Genomic DNA, 12,298 nt, shown 5'->3' on the forward strand with positions numbered 1-12,298 from the left:
AGTGTCCAAGGGCAGGAGAAAATGAAATGAGATGTACCAGTTTGAGCAGGCAAGCAGGAAGAAGAAAAAACAAAGATTCTTCTTTTCACCAACTTTTCTTCTACTCAGACCCTCAACAGATTAGATGATTCCCACCTACCCTAAGGAGGGTAATCTGCCTTACCAGGCCCAATGACATCCAGTCAAGTTGGTGCAGTCAAGCTGACCCATAATGTTAACCATCACACTAAAATTTTTATATAAATAGAATTATACTGTAAAAATTAAAAAAAAAACACACACACACAGAGACATCACTTTGGAAACAAAGGTCCATATAGTCAAAGCTATGGTTTTTCCAGTAGTCATGTATGGATGTGAGAGTTGAACCATAAAGAAGACTGAGCCCCAAAGAATTGATGCTTTTGAACTGTGGTGCTGGAGAAGACTCTTGAGAGTCCCTTGGACTGCAAGGAGATCAAATCAGTCAATCCTAAAGGAAATCAATCCTAAATATTCATTGGAAGCTGAAGCTTCAACACTTTGGCAACCTGATATGAGTATCCAACTTATTGAAAAAGACCCTGATGCCGGGAAAGATTGAAGGCAAAAGGAGAAGTGGGCAGCAGAAGATGAGATGGTTAGATAGCATCGCCAACTTAATGGAGCAATGAACTTGAGAAAACTTTGGGAGACAGTGGAGGACAGAGGAGCCTGGTGGAGGACAGAGGAGCTATGGTCCCTGGTTACCAAGGAGTAAGCAAGACGGAATAAATTGGGAGCTTGGGATTGACACATACACACTACTCTGTATATAATAGATGACTAGTAGGAACCTATTGTATAGTACAGAGAGCGCTAGTGAACACTCTGTAATGGCCTATATGGGTAAAGACTCTAAAAATGAGTTCATATAATCACACAGGATTCACTTTGCTCTACCCCTGAAACTAACAAAGCATTCTAAATTAACTATGCTTCAATTAAAAAAAATTAAAAATAAATACATAAGTTTAAAAACCAAAAAATATTAAAAAAAAAAAAAAAAAAAAAAAAACAGCTCACCAGAAGGAAAAGGTAAGGGTCAGAGAGAACAGAATGGAAAGAAATCTACTGTCCTCAATGGATGTATCAGAAAATACCCTATCACTCTATTCTAGATGACTATAAAAATCATTCTTCATTTTGACCATCCAGCATCAAAATATCAGAAACATAGAGCGCTACTCACATCTATGGGCTTCCCTGGTGGCTCAGGGTAAAGCATCTGCCTGCAATTCAGGAGACTGGGTTCGATCCCCGGGTCAGGAAGATCCCCTGGAGAAGGAAATGGCAACCCACTCCAATACTCTCGCCTGGAAAATTCCATAGACAGAGGAGCCTGGTAGGCTACAGTCCACAGGATCTCAAAGTGTCACACACGATTGAGCAGCTTCACTTCACTCACATCTGTTCAGCTTTGCTCATCCCCAAGTTTACCACCACCTGTTGCTGCTGCTGCTGCTGCTGCATCGCTTCAGTCGTGTCCGACTCTGTGCGACCCCACAGACGGCAGCCCACCAGGCTCCCCCGTCCCTGGGATTCTCCAGGCAAGAACACTGGAGTGGGTTGCCATTTCCTTCTCCAATGCATGAAAGTGAAAAGTGAAAGAGAAGTCGATGAGTCCTGTCGGACTCAGTTTACCAGGCTCTTCCGTCCATGGAATTTTCCAGACAAGAGTACTGGAGTGGGGTGCCATTGCCTTAGTCACCCTGCTTATTTAACTTATATGCAGAGTACATCATGAGAAATGCTGCACTGGAAGAAACACAAGCTGGGCAAGATTACCAGGAGAAATATCAATAACCTCAGATATGCAGATGACACCACCCTTATGGCAGAAAGTGAAGAGGAGCTAAAAAGCCTCTTGATGAAAGTGAAAGAGGAGAGTGAAAAAGTTGGCTTAAAGCTCAACATTCAGAAAACGAAGATCATGGCATCTGGTCCCATCACTTCATGGGAAATAGATGGGGAAACAGTAGAAACAGTGTCAGACTTTATTTTTTGGGCTCCAAAATCACTGCAGATGGTGACTGCAGCCATGAAATTAAAAGACACTTACTCCTTGGAAGAAAAGTTATGACCAACCTAGATAGTATATTCAAAAGCAGAGACATTACTTTGCTGACTAAGATCTGTCTAGTCAAGGCTATGGTTTTTCCTGTGCTCATGTATGGATGTGAGAGTTGGACTGTGAAGAAGGCTGAGTGCTGAAGAATTGATGCGTTTGAACTGTAGTGTTGGAGAAGGCTCTTGAGAGTCCCTTGGACTGCAAGGAGACCCAATCAGTCCATTCTGAAGGAAATCAACCCTGGGATTTCTTTGGAAGGAATGATGCTAAAGCTGAAACTCCAGTACTCTGGCCACCTCATGCGAAGAGTTGACTCATTGGAAAAGATTCTGACGCTGGGAGGGATTGAGGGCAGGAGGAGAAGGGGACGACCGAGGATGAAATGGCTGGATGGCATCACGGACTCGATGGTCGTCAGTCTGCGTGAACTCCGGGAGATGGTGATGGACAGGGAGGCCTGGTGTGCTGTGATTCATGGGGTCGCAAAGAGTCGGACACGACTGACCGACTGAACTGAACTGAGAGACTGGCTAAAATGGACAGAACTTTGAATTTCTGAAATAAAACTAATCGGGATTTTGGCAACTTCCTAGACAAATGACGATAATCAAAGAAAGATAAACCTGTAAAAGGGAGAGTCTTCCCATACCCATCTTGGGAGTGGGAAAAAAAAAAGAGTACTGTTTTCTCAGAGAGAATAATGTCCATGGAATTTAAGAAAGCAGTGAGAAATTAGGATCAAGGGACAGATAGGAGGACACTGAGAGGGAGAACCAAGGTTTGAAAGATCAGTGCTGTGGAATCAAATTAGAATTTTACATGGTTAGTTCAGCTTTATAGAGACTGCTTATAAGGAATCGAATCCATCATATAGGAAGCATGCATAACTTCTTCCAATATGTTGGAGCCCCAACTGTCCTCCTGGGCTGGACTCATTCATTTTCCTTCTCCTGATGCTCCATGAAAATTCCTGATATAGTTATTCCTCCCTTGTTACAAGCTAACCTTAAATAATGAAAAATAATACCTTCTTTCTTGAGTTTCCCTTAGCAGAGCTAACAAAAGTTCTTTTCAAAAAAAGCAAAACAAAACAAAACAAAAAAACACTTTACTATAATCTTCATAATGGGAAGAGATAAATAGCTCTATAAAAAGCAAACATACATAGCTGTCTTCCCACAGAGCGGCACTGTTCTTTTGACAAACATCAGCCAAAGGACTGCATTTTTTAAAAATGATTTTTTGATGTAGACCATTTACAAAGTCTTTCTTGAATTTGTTACAATATTACTTCTCTTTTATGGCTTATCTTCTTAGTCACTGAAGCATGTGGGATCTTAGCTCCCTGACCAGAGATGGAAGCTGAATCCCCTGCATTGCTAGGCTTAACCACTGAACCTCCAGGGAAGACCCAGGACTGTAAATCTTCTGTACTTTTCCCACTCCCCTTGGTCCTCCCCTTTATTTCACTGGGAGGGATTTCATTTTATTATTACATTATTAATTCATAATAAATAAGCTGATAACTTATTTAAGTTATTACCTATTAATGTTTCTTCCTCAATTTCTGATGCTTCAGTTCAGTTCAGTTCAGTCACTCAGTCGTGTCTGACTCTTTGTGACCCCAGGGACCGCAGCATGCCAGGCCTCCCTGTCCATCACCAAGTTCTGGACTTTACTCAAACTCATGTCCATTGAGTCGGTGATGCCATCCAACCAACTCATACTGTTGTCCCGTTCTCCTCCTGTCTTCAGTCTTTCCCAGCATCAGGATCTTTTCAAATGAGTCAGTTCGTCGCATCAGGTGGCCAAAGTATTGGAGTTTCAACTTCAGCATTAGTCCTTCCAATGAATAGTCAGGACTGATATCCTTTAGGTTGGATGGGTTTGATCTCCTTTCAGTCCAAGGGACTCTCAAGAGTCTTCTCCAACACCACAGTTCAAAAGCTTCAATTTTTTGGTGTTCAGCTTTTATAGTCCAACTCTCATATCCATACATGACTACTGGAAAAACCATAGCTTTGACTAGATGGACCTTTGCTGGCAAAGTGATGTCTCTACTTTTTAATATGCTGTCTAGGTTGGTCATAACTTTTCTACTCATCAATAAAAATCCCGTCTAAGAACTGTCCGCGAGGGTCCTCCCTGTAAATTTCCAGGAAAGCCGCTTACTCCCCTGCAGGACATTCTCTTTCAGGAATGCTCTGGACAAGGAACGGGCTTCCAGTGACAGGGAACAGACAGCAGATTTGCTCAGCCTGGCTTCGGGGACACAGAGCAGAGTGGACGGGGCTCTCCAAGGAAAGGTGCAAGGATTTCCTGCCTTTTCCTATTCTTGCATCTCCGTCTATTCTACTTTTCTCCTGCATCTAAGAAAAAAAAAAAAACAAACGGAAGACTTCGGGAGAAGGGCGAGTGGACTTTAATTTGAAGTCTGGAAGCTTAAAGAGGGACCCAGGCAGGGCCGTGGGTTGCTGACTCAAAGCCTGCTTGCAAAGTTGCGGACAACACTTAGGACTTTGTGCGCCCTCGTGTGTCCAAAATATATATAGCAGCAGAGCCCATGTAGAAATCCGCTGTTAATCTAGGAAATCCTCAGCGCTTCTATGATCCTGAGACAATACCTTTACTGCCGACCCTCGGTGTGCTTGTGAAGCATTCGTGACCTTGTTACAACAGCAGAGAGAAGAAATATACTTCCACAATTACTTAGCATCCGTCCCTGAATTAAGGCCTTCCTGCAGCCTCAATACCGGTCCAATCTGCATTTCCTTCAAGTCATCTTAACAAAGTTCATCCACTGGGTGGGATTGAAAGCTGCCTCCCTGGCCAAGCTTTATCCATTCAGTTCAATAGAACAAACTGCTCTCTGGTTAACTGTTGAATGAGGAAGCTGGTATCTTGGTTCTACTTTTGCTCTGAACTTTATTTATTTTTTAAATTGGGTTATAGGCCCCAGGTGACTCAGTGGTAAAGAATCCACCTGCCAATACAGAAGCTTGGGTTCGATCCCTGGGTTGGGAAGATCCCCTGGCAAAGGAAATGGCAACCCACTCCAGTTTTCTTGCCTGGACAATCCCATGGACAAGGGAGCCTGGTGGGCTACAGCCCATGGGGTCACAAAGAGTTGGGTGCAACTGAGCATGAACATGTTCAGTGTGCATTTGATATTTGATTTTTTTAGGGCAATATTTTTTCCCTTCATAAATAAACAGAACAGAAGAAATAGTAAGTTTGAGGAAGATGGACTCATGTCTGGGATATGCTGGGATATTTTTCACAACTCAGCTACAAGAAAAATTAGGGGCTAATTTACTTAAAAAAAAAAAAAAAGAAAGAAATGCAAACAAGTAGTATTCAATAGTAAAGCCTTCTCCAAGAAAGTGAGCAAAGAAAAATAAAAGCTTCCACTGAACATTGGGAGATACAGTTTATCAAAGTCTGTTGCAGGCTTCGGATGGTCATCGTGAGGAGATTGCTAGCTAGTTTATTTTCCCTCTACTTATTGAGTTCCTACTGTAGACCAAGGGAAAAAACAGCAGGCACCTGCTGCGGGCTCCTTTTTCAGACAGCAGAGAAAATTATTTATTTCCTTCTTGTGTGCTAAGTAGCTTCATTTGTGTCTGACTCTTTGCGACCCTATGGACTGCAGCCTGCCAGGCTCCTGTGTCCATGGAATTCTCCAGGCAAGAATACTGGAGTGGAGTATTGGCAACACGGCAACTAGAGGGTTGCCATACCCTCCTCCAGGGGATCTTCCCAACCCAGGAATCAAACCCCTGTCTCTTACATCTCCTGCACTGGTGATGGGTTCTCTACCACTATCGCTACCTGAGAAGCCCATTCCCTTCTGAATCACACCAAAATATAAATGGAAAGGAGTGTACTGCCTCCTGTGTCCATCAGCAAATACTGGGGCCACCACCATTCTTCACCATCCCAGACCCTGTGGCCTCAAACTTCTCTACTGTTTTCTTAAAGCATTGGCCAGCAAGTATAATGACGCTTGGTAGGTACCCTCCACAATTAGGCTCTGCGCAAAGGAAACTGAGCTGGGTAGATGTCTGGGACATGGGGAGACAGTGGCGGGATGCAACTCACCTGCCACTTGCAAATAGCATGTGGTTAGGAACCATATTTCCTTTGTACTAAGGGTAACATCCTTCCACACTTTAACATTTCTGAAGTTGAGATACTGCTCGTAGTATACATGGATGTATTTTTTTACATAAACACATTTGATGAGGCAGTGTTTCCTTTTTCCCTTCAATGTGCGTGCTCAGTCGTGTCCGACTCTTTGTGACCTCATGGACTGTAGCCCACCAGGATCCTCTGTCCATGGGGATACTCCAGGCAAGAACACTGGAGTGAGTTGCCATTTCCTCCTCCAGAGGATCTCCCAGACCCAGGGATCGAACCTGTGTCTCCTGTGGCTCCTGCTTTGGCAGGCAGATTCTAACAACTATTATTAAATCAATGCTATAGCTTACCAGTATACTTGCCACTGAGGGCAATGCACTCATGCCAAATTTCACAATGTGTTAATGATACTAGCTGCATATATTTTAGGTCTTCCTTGGTGACTCAGAGGTTAAAGCGTCTGCCTGCAATGCGGGAGACCTGGGTTCAATCCCTGGGTCAGGAAGATCCCCTGGAGAAGGAAATGGTAACCCACTCCAGTATTTTTGCCTGCAGAACCCCATGGATGGAGGAGCCTGATGGGCTACATCAAGGTGATTAGTCCCTTTCTCTTTTGTATTAAAAAATAAAAATAAAAAACTTTGAATATGCTTTTCTTTTATTAGGCAATCCTGACACCTGCTGTCAGAAACAAAGTATATACTTCCTAGTCCCTTGCTGATCTCTCCTATGGAAAACAGCTAAATACTGCTAGAACATGAAAACTTCTAGAAAAAAATGAGCAAGTAACAGGTGATTTTTTTCTGGCCATTGAAATCCCAGTATAAAGTAGGCAGCATTATGTGTTGAAACATGGAAGCAACCCAAGAGGTGTCTCTGGGTTTCACCTATATTTTCCTGAGGATATGGTGATGAGTGACTTAGTGACCACTAGATGGACAAATATTTGCAAACATTTGCAAACATTTACCCATTCTTTGGTGGCTCAGAGGTTAAAGCATCTGCCTGCAGTGCAGGAGACCTGGGTTCGATCCCTGGGTCGGGAAGATCCCCTGGAGAAGGAAATGGCAACGCACTCCAGTATTCTTGCCTGGAGAATCCCATGGATGGAGGGGCCTGGTGGGCTACAGTCCATGGGGTCACAGAGTCGGACACGACTGAGCGACTTCACTTCACTTTCACCCATTCTTTGAGTGAGTGGATAGATAGCACCCTTCTCTAGTTTCTATTTCCCTTTCTACGTCTGTCCCCTTTGTATTTCCACATAATTTTATAGAGGTACAATTTGCATACAATAAAATGTACTTACTTTAAGGATCTATTTCAATGAATTTTGACAAACGTCATCACAATCAACATACAGAGCATTTCCATTCCCCATCCTTTATGCCCATCTTCCAGTCAATCCCAAGCCTCCTCTCCCCCAGGTTCCAGGCAATCACTGATCTGCTTTCTTTCACTGTAAATGTCATATATACAGTTAGACTCATATAGAATGTAACTTTTTCAAATTGGTTTCTTACACTCTTTCAATAGTAATGTGTATTTAAGGCATTTTCCTATCTTTTCATGCTTGATATCTTTTTTTTTTTTTTTTAAGCCCTGAATAATATTCCATTGTCTGGATGGAAATCACAGTGTATTTATCCATTTACCTACTAAAGAACAACTTGGTTATTTCCAAGTTTTGACAAGCATGAAGAAAAGAGTTATATTTTTGTGTGGACTGAAGTTTTCAAAACTAGGATGTGTAAGATGAGTGCAGAGAAAAAGAGAGGAAGCCCAGCAGTCAGGACAGAAGAGGAAAATTTATTAGAGGGAAAAGAGAGGGTGACTGGTGCTTAAGGAGAACCAGCGTCCTCCCTTTCTATCAGGGTCTTTCTTCTACCCCATCAGTGAAAAGTTATCTGAAGGGATGGTCACATAGCTGGAGGTCTGCAATCTGGCGGTCTCGCAGCTTTGAGAAGATAGACACCAGTGAGAAAACAGCGTGCCATTTGGGCAATTTGGTCAGTCTCACGGATCACTGTGATTTTATTATTGGTTTGCAAGGTTGACATAATGAGCCATCTTATCAATGAGGCCCCATGTGGGCCCTATCATTCTAGCATTTTTGATTTAGGAAAAGGGCCTAAGGTCAATCCTCTGTAACTGCTTCCTGTGGGACAGGGACATCATGGGGGTGACATAAGAAAAGACTGGAATGTGGGTCAAGGGGATTTGTGTGGGGTCGAAGTTTTTGATAATCTGACTTAGATAAGCTGAGTTAGTTAGCTCATGGATAGTTTGGTTGGTGAAGGCTAGTAAGCAGTCCTGAAGAAATTTTGAAAAAAGACACATTAAACATGGGCCGAAAATTAGAGTAAGTGTAACAGAAGGAGAGGGTCTAGAAAAGGTAGGATCCAGGGCATCCAATTCCAATTGCTTAACCAGTTTTCCCATGAATTACTGAGGCATTGACATATTCTTGAGGCCCAGTCTGTCAGGTTTCTTGCAACTTCCTTTACAATGTCTGATCTATTGCTGTAGAAACAGGAGGCTTCCTCCAAAAATAAGCATCAGTTCAGTTCAGTTCAGTCACTCAGTCATGTCCGACTCTGTGCGACCCCATGAATTGCAGCACGCCAGGGCTCCCTGTCCATCACCAACTCCCAGAGGTCACTCAGACTCACATCCATCGAGTCGGTGATGCCATCCAGCCATCTCATCCTCTATCGTCCCCTTCTCCTCCTGCCCCCAATCCCTCCCAGCATCAGAGTCTTTTCCAATGAGTCAAGTCTTCGCATGAGGTGGCCAAAGTACTCGAGTTTCAGCTTTAGCATCATTCCTTCCAAAGAGCACCCAGGACTGATCTCCTTTAGAATGGACTGGTAGGATCTCCTTGCAGTCCAAGTGACTCTCAAGAGTCTTCTCCAACACTACAGTTCAAACGCATCAATTCTTCAGCGCTCAGCTTTCTTCACAGTCCAACTCTCACTTCCATACATGACCACAGGAAAAATAAAAGCCTTGACTAGACAGACCTTTGTTGGCAAAGTAATGTCTCTGCTTTTCAATATGCTATCTAGGTTGGTCATAACTTCCTTCCAAGGAAGAAGTGTCTTTTAATTTCATGGCTGCAATCACCATCTGCAGTGATTTTGGAGCCCAAAAAAATAAAGTCTGACACTATTTCCACTGTTTCCCCATCTATTTCCCATGAAGTGATGGGACCGGATGCCATGATCTTCATTTTCTGAATGTTGAGCTTTAAGCCAACTTTTTCACTCTCCTCTTTCACTTTCATCAAGAGGCTCTTTAGTTTTTCTTCACTTTCTGCCATAAGGGTGGTGTCATCTGCATATCTGAGGTTATTGATATTTCTCCTGGATATCTTGATTCCAGCTTGTGTTTCTTCCAGTGCAGCTTTTCTCATGATGTACTCTGCATATAAGTTAAATAAGCAGGGGGACAATATACAGCCTTGATGTACTCCTTTTCTTATTGGGAACCAGTGTGTTGTTCCATGTCCAGTTCTAACTGTTGCTTCCTGATTGCATACAGATTTCTCAAGAGGCAGGTCAGGTGGTCTGGTATTCCCATCTCTTCCAGAATTTTCCACAGTTTATTGTGATCCACATAGTCAAAGGCTTTGGCATAGTCAATAAAGCAGAAATAGATGTTTTTCTGGAACTCTCTTGCTTTTTCCATGATCCAGCAGATGTTGGCAATTTGATCTCTGGTTCCTCTGCCTTTTGTAAAACTAGCTTGAACATCAGGAAGTTCACGGTTCACGTATTGCTGAAGTCTGGCTTGGAGAATTTTGAGCATTACTTTACTAGCATGTGAGATGAGTGCAATTGTGTGGTAGTTTGAGCATTCTTTGGCATTGCCTTTCTTTGGAATTGGAATGAAAACTGACCTTTTCCAGTCCTGTGGCCACTGCTGAGTTTTCCAAATTTGCTGGCATATTGAATGCAGCACTTTCACAGCATCATCTTCCAGGATTTGAAACAGCTCAACTGGAATTCCATCACCTCCACTAGCTTTGTTCGTAGTGATGCTTTCTAAGGCCCACTTGACTTCACATTCCAAGATGTCTGGCTCTAGGTGAGTGATCACACCATTGTGATTATCTGGGTTGTGAAGATCTGTTTTGTACAGTTCTTCTGTGTATTCTTGTCGCCTCTTCTTAATATCTTCTGCTTCTGTTAGGGCCAGACCATTTCTGTCCTTTTTCGAGCCCATCTTTGCATGAAATGTTCCCTTGGTATCTCTAATTTTCTTGAAGAGATCTCTAGTCTTTCCCATTCTGCTCTTTTCCTCTATTTCTTTGCATTGATCTCTGAGGAAGGCTTTCTTATCTCTTCTTGCTATTCTTTGGAACTCTGCATTCAGATGCTTATATCTTTCCTTTTCTCCTTTGCTTTTCACTTCTCTTCTTTTCACAGCTGTTTGTAATGCCTCCCCAGACAGCCATTTTGCTTTTTTGCATTTCTTTTCCATGGGGATGGTCTTGATCCCTGTCTCCTGTACAATGTCACAAACCTCCATCCATAGTTCACCAGGCACTCTGTCTATCAGATCTAGTCCCTTAAATCTATTTCTCACATCCACTGTATAATCATAAGGGATTTGACTGAGGTCATACCTGAATGGTCTAGCTGTTTTCCCTACTTTCTTCAATTTAAGTCTGAATTTGGCAATAAGGAGTTCATAATCTGAGCCACAGTCAGCTCCTGGTCTTGTTTTTGCTGACTGCATAGAGCTTCTCCATCTTTGGCTGCAAAGAATATAATCAATCTGATTTCAGTGTTGGCCATCTGGTGATGTCCATCTGTAGAGTCTTCTCTTGTGTTGTTGGAAGAGGGTGTTTGCTATGACCAGTGCATTTTCTTGGCAAAACTCTGTTAGCTTTTGCCCTGGTTCATTCCGTATGCCAAGGCCAAATTTGCCTGTTACTCCAGGTGTTTCTTGACTTCCTACTTTTGCATTCCAGTCCCCTAGAATGAAAAGGCCATCTTTTTTGGGTGTTAGTTCTAAAAATGTCTTGTAGGTCTTCATAAAACTGTTCAACTTCAGTTTCTTCAGCGTTACTGGTTGGGGCTTAGACTTGGATTACTGTGATATTCAATGGTTTGCCTTGGAAACGAACGGAGATCTTTCTGTCGTTTTTGAGAGTGCATCCAAGTACTGCATTTTGGACTCTTTTGTTGACCATGATGGCTACTCCATTTCTTCTAAGGGATTCCTGCCCACCACAGTAGTAGATGTAATGGTCATCTGAGTTAAATTCACCCATTCCACTCCATTTTAGTTCGCTGATTCCTAGAATGTTGACGTTCACTCTTGCCATCTCCTGTTTGACCATTTCCAATTTGCCTTGATTCATGGACCTGACATTCCAGGTTCCTATGCAATATTGCTCTTTACAGCATTGGATCTTGCTTCTATCACCAGTCACATCCACAGCTGGGTATTGTTTTTGTTTTGGCTCCATCCCTTCATTCTCTCTGGAGTTATTTCTCCACTGATCTCCAGTAGCATATTGGGCACCTAATGACCTGGGGAGTTCTTCTTTCGGTATCCTATCATTTTGCCTTTTCATACTGTTCATGGGGTTCTCAAGGCAAGAATACTGAAGTGGCTTGCCATTCCCTTCTCCAGTGGACCACATTCTGTCAGACCTCTCCACCATGACCCACCCATCTTGAGTGGCCCCACAGGGCATGGCTTAGTTTCATTGAGTTAGACAAGGCTGTAGTCCATGTGATTAGACTGACTAGTTTTCTGTGATTATGGTTTCAGTGTCACTGCCCTCTGATGCCTCTCGCAACACCTACTGTCTTACTTGGATTTCTCTTACCTTGGATGTGGGGTATCTCTTCATGGCTGCTCCAGCAAAGTGCAGCTGCTGCTCCTTACCTTGGACGAGGGGTATCTCCTCACTGCCACCCCCCGACCTTGAATGTAGAGTAGCTCCTCTCAACTCTCCCCACACAGATACCGCTCCTTGGACGTGGGATTGCTCCTCTCAGCCACTGCTCCTGGCATCGGGCGGGGGGTTGCTCCTTTTGGCTGCTCCTGTGC

Source organism: Capricornis sumatraensis, chromosome 6 (assembly GCF_032405125.1).
Source record: "Capricornis sumatraensis isolate serow.1 chromosome 6, serow.2, whole genome shotgun sequence".
In the NCBI taxonomy this organism is placed as follows: domain Eukaryota; kingdom Metazoa; phylum Chordata; class Mammalia; order Artiodactyla; family Bovidae; genus Capricornis; species Capricornis sumatraensis.